The sequence below is a fragment of the Mirounga angustirostris genome, unplaced genomic scaffold, assembly GCF_029215605.1.
Source record: "Mirounga angustirostris isolate CCGP_5_RB_7025 unplaced genomic scaffold, mMirAng1.0.hap1 SCAF_1, whole genome shotgun sequence".
Classification (NCBI taxonomy): domain Eukaryota; kingdom Metazoa; phylum Chordata; class Mammalia; order Carnivora; family Phocidae; genus Mirounga; species Mirounga angustirostris.
In genome coordinates this window covers 77,907,899-77,923,934 of record NW_026991709.1, presented here as the reverse complement: position 1 = coordinate 77,923,934, position 16,036 = coordinate 77,907,899, and the positions used below count along the sequence as shown (strand labels likewise).

General features: G+C 46.0%; 1 protein-coding gene across 6 annotated transcripts in view; it reads left to right on the top strand.

Moving 5' to 3' along the window:
- The window catches only part of LPP (LIM domain containing preferred translocation partner in lipoma), a 666,907-nt gene that overhangs the window by 62,277 nt on the left and 588,594 nt on the right, over positions 1–16,036 (top strand). For 5 of the 6 annotated variants that reach the window (XM_064582145.1, XM_064582041.1, XM_064582112.1 and 2 more), the window contains exon 2: positions 4,503–4,625. The exons of the other annotated variant lie outside the window; for it this stretch is intronic. The gene's annotated coding sequence lies outside the window, so the exon portion shown is untranslated. The remainder of the gene's footprint in view (positions 1–4,502; positions 4,626–16,036) is intronic. 6 annotated transcript variants of the gene reach the window in all.

Here is a 16,036-nt window from a genome sequence, read left to right as displayed (position 1 = left end):
TTTTCATTAGATTTTTTTTTTTTTTTTTTTTTAGTGCAGTTGACACACAGTGTTACATTAGTTTCAGGTGTATAATATAGTGATTCAACATCTTTATGTGTTATGCAGTGCTCACCAGAAGTGTAGCTACCATCTGTCACCATACCTCACTATTACAATATCATTAACGGTATTCCCTATGCTGTGCCTTTTTTTTTTTTTTTTAAGATTTTATTTATTTATTTGAGAGAGAGAGAATGAGAGACAGAGAGCATGAGACGGAGGAGGGTCAGAGGGAGAAGCAGACTCCCTGCTGAGCAGGGAGCCCGACGCGGGACTCGATCCCTGGACTCCAGGATCATGACCTGAGCCGAAGGCAGTTGCTTAACCGACTGAGCCACCCAGGCCCCCTATGCTGTGCCTTTTATTTTGTGACTTATTCATTCTGTTACTGGAAGCCTATACTTCTATTCCCTTTGGCCCATTGTTGCCCATCCCTCCAGCCCCTCCCCTCTGACAACTATCAGTTCTCTGTATTTTAGGTCTTATTGGAGGCCATTTTAATTAATTAATTAATTAATTTTATTTTTATTTATTTATTTTTAAGATTTTATTTATTTATTTGACAGAGAGAGACACAGCAGAGGGAGTGGGAGAGGGAGAAGCAGGCTTCCCGCTGAGTGGGGAGCCCAGTGCGGGGCTCGATCCCAGGACCCTGGGATCATGACCTGAGCCAAAGGCAGATGCTTAACGACTGAGCCACCCAGGCGCCCCGGGGGCCATTTGAAAATAGCAGTTCCTGGGGCGCCTGGGTGGCTCAGTCATTAAGCGTCTGCCTTTGGCTCAGGTCATGATCCCAGGGTCCTGGGATGGAGCCCTGCTTCGGGCTCCCTGCTCGGCGGGAAGCCCGCTTCTCCCTCTCCCACTCCCCCTGCTTGTGTTCCCTCTCTCGCTCTGTCTTTCTCTGTCAAATAAATAAATAAAATCTTTAAAAAAAAAAAAAAGAAAATAGCAGTTCCAAAAAGTTTGCTTTTGAAGGAAAATGCTTGGATGTGTAAGTTTGCACACACGTGTTTTATTTTATTTTTTTCAATGACAAGTGAATTTTCATACAGCACACTTAGGGAGCATACATAGCTTATAAGCCTCCATTATAGTCCACATAAGTTAGAGCCACAGAATCATAAGCTTTTAGAAATTATGGAAGCCTTGGAAGACAAGGGGCTGACCATTAAGGCGTGCTGCGTGTGGGCTTTGTGCTGTGCGTGCTGGAATTGGAATCCTGGGGCACGATTACTTAGACCCCTATGGGTAGGTGGTATTAGCGCTGTTTTGCAGACAGGGAAGCTTGAGCTCAGGGAGGTTAAATAATCTACACAAATCCTGTATCCAAGCATTCAGCTTCATCCTGTACTCATGGTGGCCTCTAGAATTCCCTTCCCCTTCCAGACGTGACGAGGCCTGCCTTAGCTTCGTGGATCCTTTATCCTCTCCCTGCGGGAGCAGCCCCTAGTTCCAGACCAGATAGAGCAGTGGAAATCAGAAATGTGGATGTCCCATAACTTGTTTAATTAATCTGGAAGAGTGTCTTTCCTGTTCCTGCCAAGCACCTGCTCATTTTGAGTTCCTTTGACTACTCATTCGTCAGCCTGTTCTTGTCTCCCATTTGGAGAGAGATTCGCCATTGCCCGGCTCTGGTTTTGAGGTCAGGAGTGTATTTGAAGAGGACTTCATATTTCCTTTTAAAAAATTGCAGGTGGGGGCGCCTGGGTGGCTCAGTTGGTTAAGCGACTGCCTTCGGCTCAGGTCATGATCCTGGAGTCCCGGGATCGAGTCCCGCATCGGGCTCCCTGCTCAGCGGGGGGTCTGCTTCTCCCTCTGACCCTCTCCCCTCTCATGTGCTCTCTCTAATAAATAAATAAAATCTTAAAAAAAAAAAAAAAATTGCAGGTGGAAACAAACTGAGGGCTGCAGGAGGGGACGTGGGTGGGGGTACGGGGTAACTGGGAGATGGGCATTAAGGAGGGCACGTGATGTGATGAGCACTGGGCGTTATACACAACTGATAAATTACTGAACACTACATATGACTGATGACATACTACATGTTGGCTAATTGAATTTAAGTTAAAAAAATGGAAAAAAATTACAGGTGGAAAATAAAATTCATTGAGTATTTCCCATCATCTCGTCCAGACATGGGGTGGTGGGAAGAGACAGCACAGGGCAGGGATTCGGAGTCACGGCTGTCATACTGAGTCTGTCACTGACCAGGCAGGGGACTTTGAGCCAAGCCCTCCTTTTCCTGTCAGGACCCCAGTGTCTTCCCCTGCAAAGAGCTGAGGGCATTCCGAGGTGACTCCTAAGATTTTAAAATTCTGCATGTTTTGTGGTGTCAGAACCATCAGTTTCTGCTGAGCTGCCTAATCCTGCAGCTGTTTCTCTGATACTTTTCAATCTTTAGGTTTAATCTATTCAACAATGTATAATTTTTTAAAGGGAAGCTTTTATAGACACTTCTGAAATATCAGGGTGGGGGGGATAAATGGATGTTAAAAAATAGAAAACAACCAATTAAATAGTATATAGCATGTAATTCTCCTTGGAAACTTACCACGAAATTGAGGAGCACTTTAACAACTGGTAATTTAAATTGCATTTGAACTCTGCTAATGGTTTGTTTGCATGGGAACTTCAATCATTTCACAGTGGTTCTTTAGCAAAGCTCCTTGTTCTCTTTATGGAAAAGAAGAAAAAAAAATTGAGAGAAGTCGATGATGGAAGAGGAGACCACTGTCATTTGGGTGTGGAGGGAGCCGCCAGGTGTGTTAGAGATTGCCCCAGGGTCAAGGTGGAGAGCCTCACCTTCCAGTTCAGAGATCTAGCAAGTCCGACGCCCTCTACTGCTGTTGGAGAAACCGTTCTGATTTCGATCTCCCTCTGCAAGGAGAAACTTAGGTTTCCTGGGGCTTGCAGGGGAGCGGTGTCTTACGAGATTGTGCGGTCCATGGGTCCGGTGTTTGCCTCTGCATACTCCATTCCTCAGCAAGTGTGAAATGATGCCTTTCTCATGTTAGTGGAATGGCATTGAGAATTCTTATGTCCTTGAAGACCACTAGGTCTCATTGCTTTGCCAGGCTTGTCTCGATTATGTGCCATTTTCCTGACTTAATTTCTTTTTGCTGTCGGGCTATCCTGACAGCTCTGGACCGGAGCCCGGGACCGTCTGCCACAAACTGTGGCTCTTGGAGTGGGCCACCTCTCTTCTCTGGCCCCAGCTTCTCCCCCTGTCAGTCGGAACGGTTGAGGCGGGTCATTTCTTTCTTTCTTTTTAAGATTTTATTTATTTATTTGACAGAGTGAGACACAGCGAGAGAGGGAACACAAGCAGGGGGAGTGGGAGAGGGAGAAGCAGGCTTCCTGCCGAGCAGGGAGGCCGATGTGGGACTCGATCCCAGGACCCTGGGATCATGACCTGAGCCGAAGGTAGACGCTTAAGGATTGAGCCACCCAGGTGCCCCGAGGCGGGTCATTTTTAAGGTTCCTCCCAACTTTGAGCAGATCTGAGTGTTTGAGGCCTGAATGAGATAATATACACAAATCAATTTCATGGTTGATTGAATAATGTTTAAAATGACAACAATGAAAATGGGAGTAGTGGTTTTTCTGGTATGTGGGTTCCTCCTGCATATACAAAGCACGCATGTTGACACAGGCACTGCCTTGGAATACTCGTCTGTTGGAATATGTACTGCATAATCCTTAGCAAAATAGTAATAGGTTTTAATGAAATAAAACCTGTAACGAGGACTTAATCTGGAAGCGTCCAGATTGTCCAGCTCTCTGCTGCTCATTGGCTGTCCTTTTTGCAGACAAGGAAACTAAGCTTCAGAGGGGTCACTCAGTCCCACAGTTAGAAATTGGTCTCCAAACTCATTTTTTCTGGTCTATTTTTATTTGTTGTTCAGGTTTTGCTATTAATTTTTTCTTGGCTAGAGTGTGAATATCTAGCTATTGATCTCTTTCCCCTCTGTGATGATGATGAAGCTGTTTTCTCTGGAGAGCTGGGGTGCCTGCAGCCTCCTTTCAGTGATTCTGTGACAAATTGGTGCAATAGAAGTGCCAGGAGCTGACTGGGGGCTTAGCAGGTATAGAGGGAAGCCTCCAAATTTGTCGGCTTCAAGCCTGGCATCATTTCTGGTATGGCCTAGTCAGTGAGTTCATTAAGCTGGAAAGTTCTAAAGCTGGCAAGATCCTAGAGATTTGTTGTGCCTTTTTTTTTTTTTTTAGATTTATTTATTTATTTTTAGAGAGAGGAGTGGGGGTGGGGCAGAGGAAGAGAGAGAGAAAATCCTGAAGCCGACTTCATGCTGAGCACAGAGCCTGACTCGGGGCTCGATCCGAGGACTCTGAGATCATGACCTGAGCCGAAATCGAGAGTCGGCCACTCCGCTGACTGAGCCACCCAGGCACCCAAGATCCTAAAGGATTTGTAAGCAACCCCCTTCTCCCATTTTCCACAGGTGGAGACATTGAGGTGCAGAAATACAACTGAAGACAGAACCCAGTCACCTGGTTCTCATTTGAGGCCTTTTCTCCTTGGTCTCCTGAGCACTCATCAGAGGGAAGCTATTTTTCTTCAACTGGTGAGTCCTATGAAGAAAGAGAAGACTTTTTTCTTTTATAATTAATGCATACGTTTAATGAGTTTGAAAATCCATGGTATCGATTGAATGCATGGGCACTAATAGCTTGGGTGGAGGACTAGGGAAGAACCACAGTCTTCTTTCTTTTTATCTTGAGTCGATTTCCTTGGCAATGGACAAAATAGAACAGTGCTCATAAAATGTATGGCAGGACTCAGCTCTTGGAAGGAGACATGAAGAGGAATTGGAAGAAAATTGGGAGTAGTGATGAGTCTCTATTACTTCCTTCTTTCTCCTTTGGCATGGAGGGATGCGTTCTTGAAATTGAAAGCCCAGAATGAAAATGTCGGTGAACGGTGTTATGGGCGTTTGCGAGGAAAGCCAAGTTGTATTGTTGAATGATTCTTGTCCACCCCTGTATGCGATGCTGCCGCTTCTGCGCTCTCATTTTATTTTCACCAAAATCATTTGAGGTGGTAGGGGAGGCTAGATTTGCTCAGGCAAAGGGTGTGAACTGTGGTCTTAAAGGGTCTGCTGGAGTTCCACTGGGATCCCGTTCCACACTCAGGAAGGGGAATGGCGAACAGGTAAAGAAAGCTTTCCCTTGTGTTTTGAAATACTTCTGAGTTCGGCTGGTAGAACAGAACATCATGTTCTCGAAAATAGGAGTAGTGAAAAGAGTAGTGGTGTGGGCCACCCTTGGCGGGGCAGAGATCTGAGGAAAACAACGGGAGAATTCTGGGAAAAGCTTCCATTTAGAATTTGAGACCCGTGCTCTCCATCCTGAGGGCCAGTCCCTGTGTGCCCCGAGCACTGGTTGTATACTGAGTAAATAATACGCCTCTCCATGTTTAGGGCATAGCAGATGCTGGAGTGAGTGATAAAACCTAATTTCACTTAAAAGCGTGACAGAGTTTACAGTTTCATTTTGTCACCTTTTCTTCATCAATGTACCTTAAAAGAACAACTGACCTTCTGTGTGCCAATCGATAACCGACCTTCTGTGTGCCAGTCGATCTGCGTAAGATAAAAGGCTGACAACCATTGCTTCGACTCTTAAATACCTTAGCTTGTTCAGATTTCACACTTGGTCTTGAATGTTTTGCGCCCGAGTGTACACTTTAGGAATCAAATTGTGAATCTTTGTTACCTGCTCTACTTCCTGGGTTTTTTCGGTGTTTAAAATGAAAATGATTAACATGAAGACTTTTATTTGGATTAAAAACAGATAATCAAACACAGTGTGTGATGACAGAGTGGGACAGAACGCCTAAGCGGGAGGAAGCTGGGAGACACTCAGAAGTTTTCGTTGTCTGCAAGCTAACTGTGAGCCAGCAGTGGTTTGGGTCTCCTAAAATGCAACTGCAGCCTTGGACCGCATGAAATAGGGCATGCCCTCTAGAACGGGGTGGGGGGGGCGGGGGAATGGCGGAGATCCTGCTGGAAACCGGCGAGTGCGGAGGTGAGGTGGGCTTCAGGCCTAGTTTGAACAGGACTCAGCTCTGCTTCTCTGTTAGCGCTACTTGCTCTGCCTTCTGTGTGTTGGCTTCAACCTTGGAAGTTTCACCCTGTGGTCATGAGATGTCTGCCTGCTGCATTCCGGGCTCTAGGCCTCCTCTTCCCACTGTGCGGGGAAAGAACCTGTTTGCCATGTCCCCATGGCCTCGGGTTGCTGTGCATTCCCGCACAGTCACTGAGGCCAAGAGGCCGGGACTGGGCTAACTGGCCTGTGCACTGGGGTCTTCTCTGGAATTGAGTCTGAAGACAGCCCCACGCAAATCTCATGGCAGCTACATGGTGGAGAAGAGTGGTGCCTCAAAGGATATCTGGGTGCTGCTAGGAGGGGTGGTGAGAGGCCTTCTGCTGTTTGGGTGACCGTGAACTCTCTTCCTACCTTCCTAACAGAGCTCCCCTACAGTGTCAGCCTTTAATACTTGCTCCGTCCTCTGAGAGGGACATTAGCCAGCTGGACTGCCTACACAGGAATGCTGTGAGGACCGGAAATGGTGTCCCACCAGGAACGGTTACAGGAATGAGACTCCACTGGAGAGGGCAGGAGGCAGGGTGCACAAGATGCTGGCCTTTAAGAATATAAAACCTGGTCAGAAGAGGGATAGCATCTTTCTTTTTTTTTTTTTAAAGATTTTATTTATTTATTTGACAGAGAGAGAGACAGCGAGAGCAGGAACACAAGCAGGGGGAGTGGGAGAGCGAGAAGCAGGCTTCCCGCCGAGCAGGGAGCCCGATGTGGGACTCGATCCCAGGGCCCTGGGATCATGACCCGAGCCGAAGGCAGACGCTTAATGACTGAGCCACCCAGGCACCCGGGATAGCATCTTTCATAAGTTCAAAAGTATATCTCAAGTCTGGTGGGATCTCTAGCACATAGTAGGTGCACAGTGCATTTCGTGGATAGAAAGATTGAATCTGAAGGTAGTGAGTGTCCCTTTCTCCAAGGGCATTCCATTAGACACTGGCCATTCTCTGTTGGAGAGTTTTATTATTTTATTTATTTATTTATTTCTGTTGGCGAGTTTTAGGAAATCTAGCACAATCTCTGTGAGATTGAAACAAATGACTGGCAGAATGAGTCTTTTGGGGCCAGTATGGCTTAAGAAGTTTGTGAGTGCATGACAAGGCAGTGAGTACAGTGGGATGGAGTGTCAGAGGTCTGCCAGTTATTAGAGGTGCACCTCCAGAAAAACAACATCCCCCTGCTTTCAGTTCCCCGATCTGGGAATTAGGAATGATAATCATTGCGCTGCCTGCCTCTCTTGTTTGCTTAGAGCAGATGGGTTGATAGATGCCAGCCTGTTTTGCAGACTGTAAAGTGTGGTCCATTTATGATAGATTATTACAGTTGTTGTCTTCTTAACTAAAGAAAAATGAGACAGTGTAATGTGTAGTCCCCAGCACCATGTCAGCTACATGGTGTAAGCTCAGTATATGTTCTTCCTCCCAACTCTGCAGCCTCGTCATCCCCAGGACTGGATGGGCACTAATTTGTCCTCAGGCTTGGAAAGGAGCTAGATCCGGAACCTTGTGTCATGGTAATGGTTGACATTGAAATGAAATTGTGTACTATTACTACTTTTCATATTTGATTTGGCTCGAGGTAGCAGGAGGTGAAAGGAGGTAGAATTGGGAGACTGAAGAAGTCTCCATGCTTGAGCAATCCCTTAGAAGTTACAGTCTAGCTATTCTGCTCTTGCTTTGTTTGATTAGATAATCACACCTTCTGCTCTAGGCGTCACTGGCCCAGTGGGAGTCAGGAAGGAAATTATTTTCCTCTGTTGATACTACTGTACAATTGTTGACGGTAGCCAAGGGCTTTCATTTTTAATATTTCCTCTTTGGTCCTTAGAAGGATCAGGTATTAGTCTGTGCCGGAAGCAAAGCGACGGTCACTTCCGCCAGCGGTGAATGTCTTGGCTCCCTACAATTACTCGGTCAGGTGGTTTCTGGGCATGTGTGACAATCCGCTGAACCAGCTTGCATTGCTTTTTATGTTATTGCTTCAAAAATACAAAAGGACTTGCTGGGTCTGAGCAGGAACCCATCCAGCCACCTAGGGCTCTGTGGCTGTTCTGTAACCCAGGGATGTCTTGGAGGAGATGTTTGCTATCCATGAAAGTCCAAGGTAGAGCTCTCTCTCTCTCTCTTTTGTTTCCTTCCTCCTAATTCCATATTCTCCTCTGACCTCAGCACAGTGGAGCTATCTCTGTTCTGTGTTGCTCAGGGCCCTGGGAGGTCAGAGGAACTCTCAGGTTCTCCTCCTTAGATTCCTGTGTGGTAGGAGGGGTCTGATGCCTAATGGATGGGGTGCCCCATGAGTCCTTGGTAGATTGCCGCCAAATATCTACCCCTGGTCCATAGACTGTGCTTGTGCTCTGCCCTGATCCACTGTTTGTCTGGAAGTTAGTAAACCTCAGGGTCTTTAGGACACCACTGTGAATGAGGCACAGTTCCTGACCTTGAGAAGCTTATAGTCTAGTTGGAGACAAAGACATACACCTAAGAAATACACATTAGAAAGAAAGATATTGTTTACAGCACACATTTATTAATCACCATATCTGTTTCAGGTCTCATAGTAGGTGTGTGGGAAATGGAAGTTAAGTTATTGTCTTGGGTCTCATGGGGCTAACTTGAAAGGTTGGGAAAGTGGGAAGTCTTGGGAGTGTTGAGGAAGGTTTCCAGGAGGAGGGGGTCCGATCTCAAAACCAGCGAGTGAGCCATGGAACCTTATAGCACAAGCTCAGAGTGCTGGCAGGGTATGTCTGTGTACGTCTTCTGGCCCTCTAGAGCTGGACAGGTTCTGAGGGTAGATGTAGCTGATAGCACAGTATGGCTGGGTAGGTAAGGACTCTCTCACCTTCCAGGTGACCATAAGAGATTAGCTATCAGGAACTCTTGGGAGGAACCCTTGCCCCACCCCACCCCCCAAATGCAGAGATGCTTTCCCACTTGGTGACACATATCCAGGCATGCTCTGGCCACACAGAGGACCACGGAAATAATAACAAGGAACGTTTATAATCTCACACTGTCTGTGATTCGGGACTTGGCAGCGGCTTAGATGGGAGGCTTAGGGCCTGTCCCGAGGTTGCAGTCTAGGTGTCTGCTGGCCTGCAGTCTCATCTGAAGGCTCAGTGGGGGAGGACCCACCCCCAGGCTCTGGCAGGATTTATGTCCTTGCAGGATGTTGGACTGAGGGCCTCGGTTCCTTGCTGACGGTTGACTGAAGGCGGCCCTCGGTTTTTTGCCATGAAGTCCTCGCCATAGGGCAGCTCACAACATAGCAGCTGCCTTCCCTCCAAACAAGTGAGCAAGAGAGAGTCCCCCAGATTCTTACAGCCTTTATGTAACCTGGTCCTGGAAGTGGCACACCTTTTCTCTCTGCCTCATTCTATTTGCTCAAAGCAAGTCACTAAATGCAGCCCACACTCAAGGGGAGGGATTGCACAAGGGCATGAATACCAGGAGATGGAGTTATAGGGGACCATCTTAGGGACCGTCTACACAGATACCCTAGGTTACGTGGCATGTACAAAGGTGGGAGCGTGAGTTACATGGAACCACTGAAGAAACTCAGCACACTTCTGTGGACCAGCCTTACTGGAAGGCTTTTGGGAGAGAACTCCATTTAAAATCGATATAAGCATTGATGTGTAACTGCACAGAATGCAAACGTGGCCTGGCTTTTCAGAGGAAGAACAGAAGTTTTCAATGACCGCTGTGTCCCCTTGCCTCTACATTTTTACCCTCCTTAGCAGTTAGAGCTACTTTGACAGAAGTGCTTGGATGTTCTTGCTTGAGCTTTTGCTCTACAGGTGAGATGCCAAGACCCAGAGAGGGGACAGACTGCTTCGGGCACCACAGGGCCATCGGCAGCCGTTGCGGGGCCCTCCAGAGACTCCTTTGATCCTGGCCCCACTGCTTCTTCTCCATCTTTCTGCACCGTCTCTGCTTCAGAATCAGTCCATACCAGTTTTCGGCATGTTTTCTCTGCTTTTTACAGCTTCTAGCCTGTCTCAGAAACTGGTTAGGGGAAAATAGGTTGAAATTTGGAGTCTTGAGCCTTCATGTTGTCCCCTTAGTTAGATTTCAGGATCTCCATCTCCTGTTGGGTCATGCTGTGTCCTGAAAAGTTGCATAAATCAGTGTTACTTGGCTCAGTGTGTCTCTGCAGTATGAATAACATTTGTATTAAGAACAGTGAGCTGATACACAACGTTGCTGTGGGACTGACAGGATCAGACATAAAACCTCAGCCAGTACTTTCTGTCTGGCAGAAAGTTCTTTTCTAGAGCATTGGTTACCCCCTTCCCCCCACCCCCACCAACCAAACTGTCTTTTATAAAACCAAGCCCATCAGTCTTCCTTAACAATCCTAAAAAATTAATGGAAATGGAAGACTGAAAATTATGGTCAAGCTCATTAGTAGCCCTGCAGCCAAAGGAAGGAAAGCCTGCTTGGGTCAGTAAGACTGTCACTGGCCAGAATGTTAATACTACTCCCCCCCAGCTCCATGGCTCCTTTTGACTCTCAATATATATATATATATTTTTTTTTGTATTATTAGTGCTTTCAAAGTGTTGCTTGTCTCTTATTTAATTTTTACTGAAAGTCTATAGCAGGAAATAGTTTTAATTGGGTGAAGGCAACAAGGTAGAACAGAATTTGTAATAAAAGGACTCTTCATGTATCAGCTGCCTGATCTTAACAGAAGTCACGTAATCATTTTTTTAAGTGGTCTCCATATTTGAAAAACGGGTGCAAAGAGCAGCTGCCTTGGGTTTTGTTGTGTTCACAAAGCAGCAGAATGTATACAGAGGGCCTGCTGAGTCCGGGACGTAGTACATAGTTGGTGCCCATGAAACATTAGCCTGTGCTCTCCATAATAGTCCGTAAGTGTTGCAAATCACCCTCAGTTCCGCACTCTGTCAGGCTGTTTTCTCAATGCCCCCCCTTTGCCCTGTCCCCTTGGCTTGGACCAGACCCTCAGCATTTGCATGTGTTGTCCCAGAATAAGTAAAAGCCTTCACGTTTGTAATTTTGCTTAATGACCACCAAGACATAAATACAGACATCATAATATGTTCATATTTTCTGGTATTTGGGAATATAGTAGCTCTGAGAACAAAATACTCACACACTGTGTTTCATGAACAAGGCCTTGGGGGCACCAGGACTTGAAAAGTAAGTGTTGCTTTTCATGACAAGATTGTCTGGTCCAGAGGATGAGCTCCGCTCGGCCGCCATCAGCCACCTCCTCCTTTGTATGTGGAAGCTTCTCTGGGCCTGCCCAGCACTGACCCTCTTTGGCTCCTCTTTGGACTTCTATAGGATGACATCACCCCACCCGGCTTCAATGGCGACTGGCTTGAGTTATATCAGTTATTAAAAATGATCTAATATTTCCCTTTTAAATCTAGGGCCCTGGCTCGTTCTATGATTAAGCTAGTGATTTATTTATAATACGGTACGAGACGGCTGTAGCCACTCTATGATGTAATCTAAGAATGACATGAAAACAAAATAGGCTTTTACATAATGAAAGTGTTCCTGTAATACATTTTATAGCAAGGCTTTTTTTTTTCCATTGAGAACGGAGAGAGTCTTTCCTTTCCTCCCACTCCTTCCTTATCTTCTTTTCCCATTTATGAGTCTTAAGGCCTTTAAGTCAATTAAACACACACACACACACACACACACACGCTAGCTTTGGAAACACCACACAGACTCTGGTTTGCTCTTCTAATCTTGTCTTGTCATCTTCTTTGCTCCTCTCCCCACGGCCGCCGTGGTGTCATTGCGGCTACTGCTCTGCCCAACTGCCTGTAGCCTCCTGTCAGGGCACAGCAGTCCTCACCCTTCCGTTGCTTGTGCTGTTCCTACTACTGTTAACACCTCCACGATCTTGAATTTTCTCCTGCTAAAGTCAGATACACTGCACTGGGTTCCTACAGATGGCAAACTTCTTCAGACTGGCTTGGATGCACCTCTTCTCCAAGCCGTCTCTGAAGCTTCTGTCCCCTACTTAGAAGCCCTTTCTCTGTCTTTCTTATAGAACTCCATGCAGTAGCAAGCTCCCCATCCCCATGTCAAGGCACATTCGCAGTGTATCGGAGTTAGAAAAGAAGTGACTTAGGGGAGTGGGGAAGGAGCCTCTGTAGTTCTGGTTCTGCCCTTGACACAGTCACGGGGAGGTCATGGCCTGTCTCCGAGTGTCCGTTTTCTTCCTCTGAAGAATGAGTGGTTTGCAGTTCATTTCATGGGGCCACGCGGGAGTATTGGTAGTGGCTCCTTGAGATGATGTGTGTTGAGAAGGATTCTGAAGCTCTATCCCGATGGAGCAGGAAAGAATCCATGGTCATGTAGCATTATCTGCCATGGCTGTGGTTGGGGAAGGGAGGGTGGAGACATACAAGAGGTCTCTTTGCTATTTTTGGGCTAGATGGCTTAGAGATCGTTTTCTCTTTTACCTTCTGGGATGCTTTGATTTGGTGACTTGAAGTATCTTGCCCAAGGACACACAGCTAGCAGTGGCTAGAATCCAATCTCAGGTTTAGAGATGGTTAAAAATGTATGTTCTAGGGGTGCCTGGGTGGCTCAGTCGTTAAGCGTCTGCCTTCCGCTCAGGTCATGATCCCAGGGTCCTGGGATCGAGTCCCACATCGGGCTCCCTGCTCAGCGGGAAGCCTGCTTTTCCCTCTCCCACTCCCCCTGCTTGTGTTCCTGCTCTCGCTATGTCTCTCTCTGTCAAAAAAAAAAAAAAAGTATGTTCTAGTCTCACATGCATCCATGCAGGCTGGCTGTGGGAGTTGAGAAGCTGGACTAAATAAGACTAGAGGGGCCATGGTTTATTGGAGGCACAGGACTCCCCCAAACCTGTATGTCTTGAGGTGGGGTAGGGCCAGGAGATGCCTTTTCACCTCTTTGTCTGATTTGCTTCCAAAGAGTTGTCATGCCCATACAGTTCTTATTTATGTCAGATATGGCATTTTAAGGTCAAAGAAAGTTAGGAGACTTTGCTGGGGTCTTCTTGGGTCAGGGCTGACAGAGTTAACCCATGGAATCTTTTGGATCCTCAGTGCCTCTCTCCCTGATCCCAGACAAAATGCTTAGCTCTCAGCAGAATGCTACATTGTTTGGACTCTAGGTCAGCTCCGAACAAAAAAAGGTCCTGGAATAGTGAGAGAGATAGAGGAGGGAAAGGAAGAGGGAAGTTTGGGATGGCTGATGAGACTGGAAACAGGGATGAAAGAAGGAACTGGAAGTGGTTAGTGTGGAGAAGAGAGAAAGGGGATGGAGGAAGAAGGAGTAGAGTGGGACTCTGCCATGGAAGGGGACACAGACTCACTCCTTGTGACCTCAGAAGGAGTTCTGGAAGCAGGGGGTGGAAGCAACAGAAAGACATATGAAGAAGGACTTTATATTATGGGTAGACCAGCAGTGGGATGTGCCATTTTGAGGGATTATGACTTCACTACTATAGGTGTGTAGGTGGAGGCTGAGACTGATGGGTCCTTTGTAGAGGGAGTAAGAGGTTGGACTGGATGCCCATTAAGGTCCTCCCTGTCCCCAGAGTTTGGAATTTTCTGAAGGCATGTTTTATGTGCATTTAAATAATTCCATTTTAAAATGAAGGCTTTATGGAGGAAAGTGATGCCTCCCTCTTCCATGGTCTTGGCACACATAAATGCTGACTTATCTTGGGCAATCTTTTGTTTCACTTAGCATTATTGATGAAGGAAAGCAGGCTAACGGAGGGTGTCTTAGTACTTTTTTGTACGGAGTGTATTTTTTGAGGATGATTTCTGTGCTTTGAAGGTATTTCCAGAGAATTCTGTTCTGTTGGCCTCCCTCAACCCTCCCTACCCCACCATCAATGGTTTGCTTTTTCTGTACTATCAGAGTGCTTTGTTTATACACCCAGTGGAATATTCGTGTCACTTAGCTCTGCTATATAAGTGGATTTTCAGTCTTCCTTCTTTACTGGATTATAGAAGCTTCTTAAGAGCATGAATCCTGTCTTATTCCATAAGAGGACCTATGGTGCCTAGGGCAGTGGTTTGCAAATAGTAATGATGGCTCATTAACTTAACAACTATTGAGCATCTGCTGTGTCCTAGACACTATTCCAGGTCTTGTGAACAAAATCAGACAAACCTTCTATTTGATGGAGACAGACCATATACAAATTAATGCATAAATATATACCATTTTGGTTGTAATCTATATTCAGAAGACAAATAGGACAGGTTAAGGGCACAGGGGTTGGGGAGGACACAGATTTAAATTCAAAGGTCTGAGAAGTTCTTCCTGATAAGTGTCCACAAGAGGACCTGAATGAAGTGAAGCAGTAAGCTGGAGCCAAGAGGAGGAAGAATGTTTCAGGTTGAGAGCTGAGAAATTGCAAAGGCCCTGAGGCCGAAGCCTGCTTGATATACTCTAGAATAATGAGGAGGCTGGTATGGCTGGAGTAGAGTGCCTGAGCAGAAGAATATAGGAGAGGAGCTCACCCATGCTCAGAAGAACCATTGCAACAACAAATACTTGTTAATAAGCACCTATTGAAGATTCTCAGAAAAAAAAAAAGCCTTTGTGATATAGAGAATCCACCGAAGTCTAACAAAAGGATGACAAAAGGTATTTCTGCTTTTCTGCTTTAGGATACAGGGGCAGAAGATGGGACCTGAGACTTTAGCAGTGCACAGCTCAGAACCAGTCCAGATGCGAAGGGTCCTGGTTTCCCTGGTGGAGGACTCTCCTTTTTGATTCTCTGCTCCAGTGGCAGGCACACCTGCAGGGAGGTTGGGGCAGATGGGCAATTGCATGCCTAATCACCCATTCAGGCACCCACTTATTTGTTTTCCACATGCAAATATGGGTTTTTTGCAGATGGATTTAATATATTTGTTGCTTCCTCATTTTATTTAAAACAAAACAAACGACCAACCATGTCAGTTGAGGGCAACAAATAGAAACATGAGTATTACGGTCTTGCTGTGCATGCTGATTACACGGCTGAAAGGAATCCTAGGCAAATAAGTATTTTCTGTGCTCAATTATATTATTATTTTATATACTGTCATTATTACTGTCATTATTGTTAAACAAAAAAGGATTTTAAAGAGGGAAGCGGTATTATTTTTCCTAAATCATTTTCTCACTATTTTAGGTTCCGTATTTTTACCGTTTGGTTTCCACTTTTCACTTTTTTAGTTTCTGAACTTCTGGACCATTGTTTAAAAAGAGGGCATTGTGGAATCTCCAAAGGCCATTGGCAGGTGGTGCCTGCAACTTCTTTAGCCTGGAAATAAACAAATAAACAAGCACAAAGTAGAAGTGTTTGCCCCTATCGATGTGCTATTATTATTTGTTGTGCAAGATCATGCAAAAAGTCACTTCCATTTATCTGAGAGCCTGTAGGTCCACAGCAATACCAGCTAGAGAGCTTTGGTGGGTGTTTGCTTTGATTTCCAGTGACATTTCAGTAGGATGTCCAAATTCTTAGATACTTTGGCACACTCAGGGAAACTGAGGCCTGGAGAGGTAAAATGACTTATTCAAGGTCTCAGTGAATGAGAGGTAGACTTGAGCAGCTGATACTTTGGCAGATGGCTGCCCCTGGGGCCTGGGGTGATGAAGATAGTGCTGGAACCCACCGAAGATGTCATCTCAAGGTGAGGTCTGTGTGTAAATGGTGTCGACGTGTCTCATTTCCCTCTCATAACCTAACTTAAAAATCCTTTTGATATCAAGTCTTAAGCAGAGAAGCAGCAGTGGGGAATGTGGGTAGAAACTGCTTGCAGCTTGCCTGACAAGGCTGTGGACTGTGTAAGAGTGAGTGTGTATATACGTGTGTGTGTGTGTGTGTGTCCGCGCGTGAGAGCCTGGGGCGC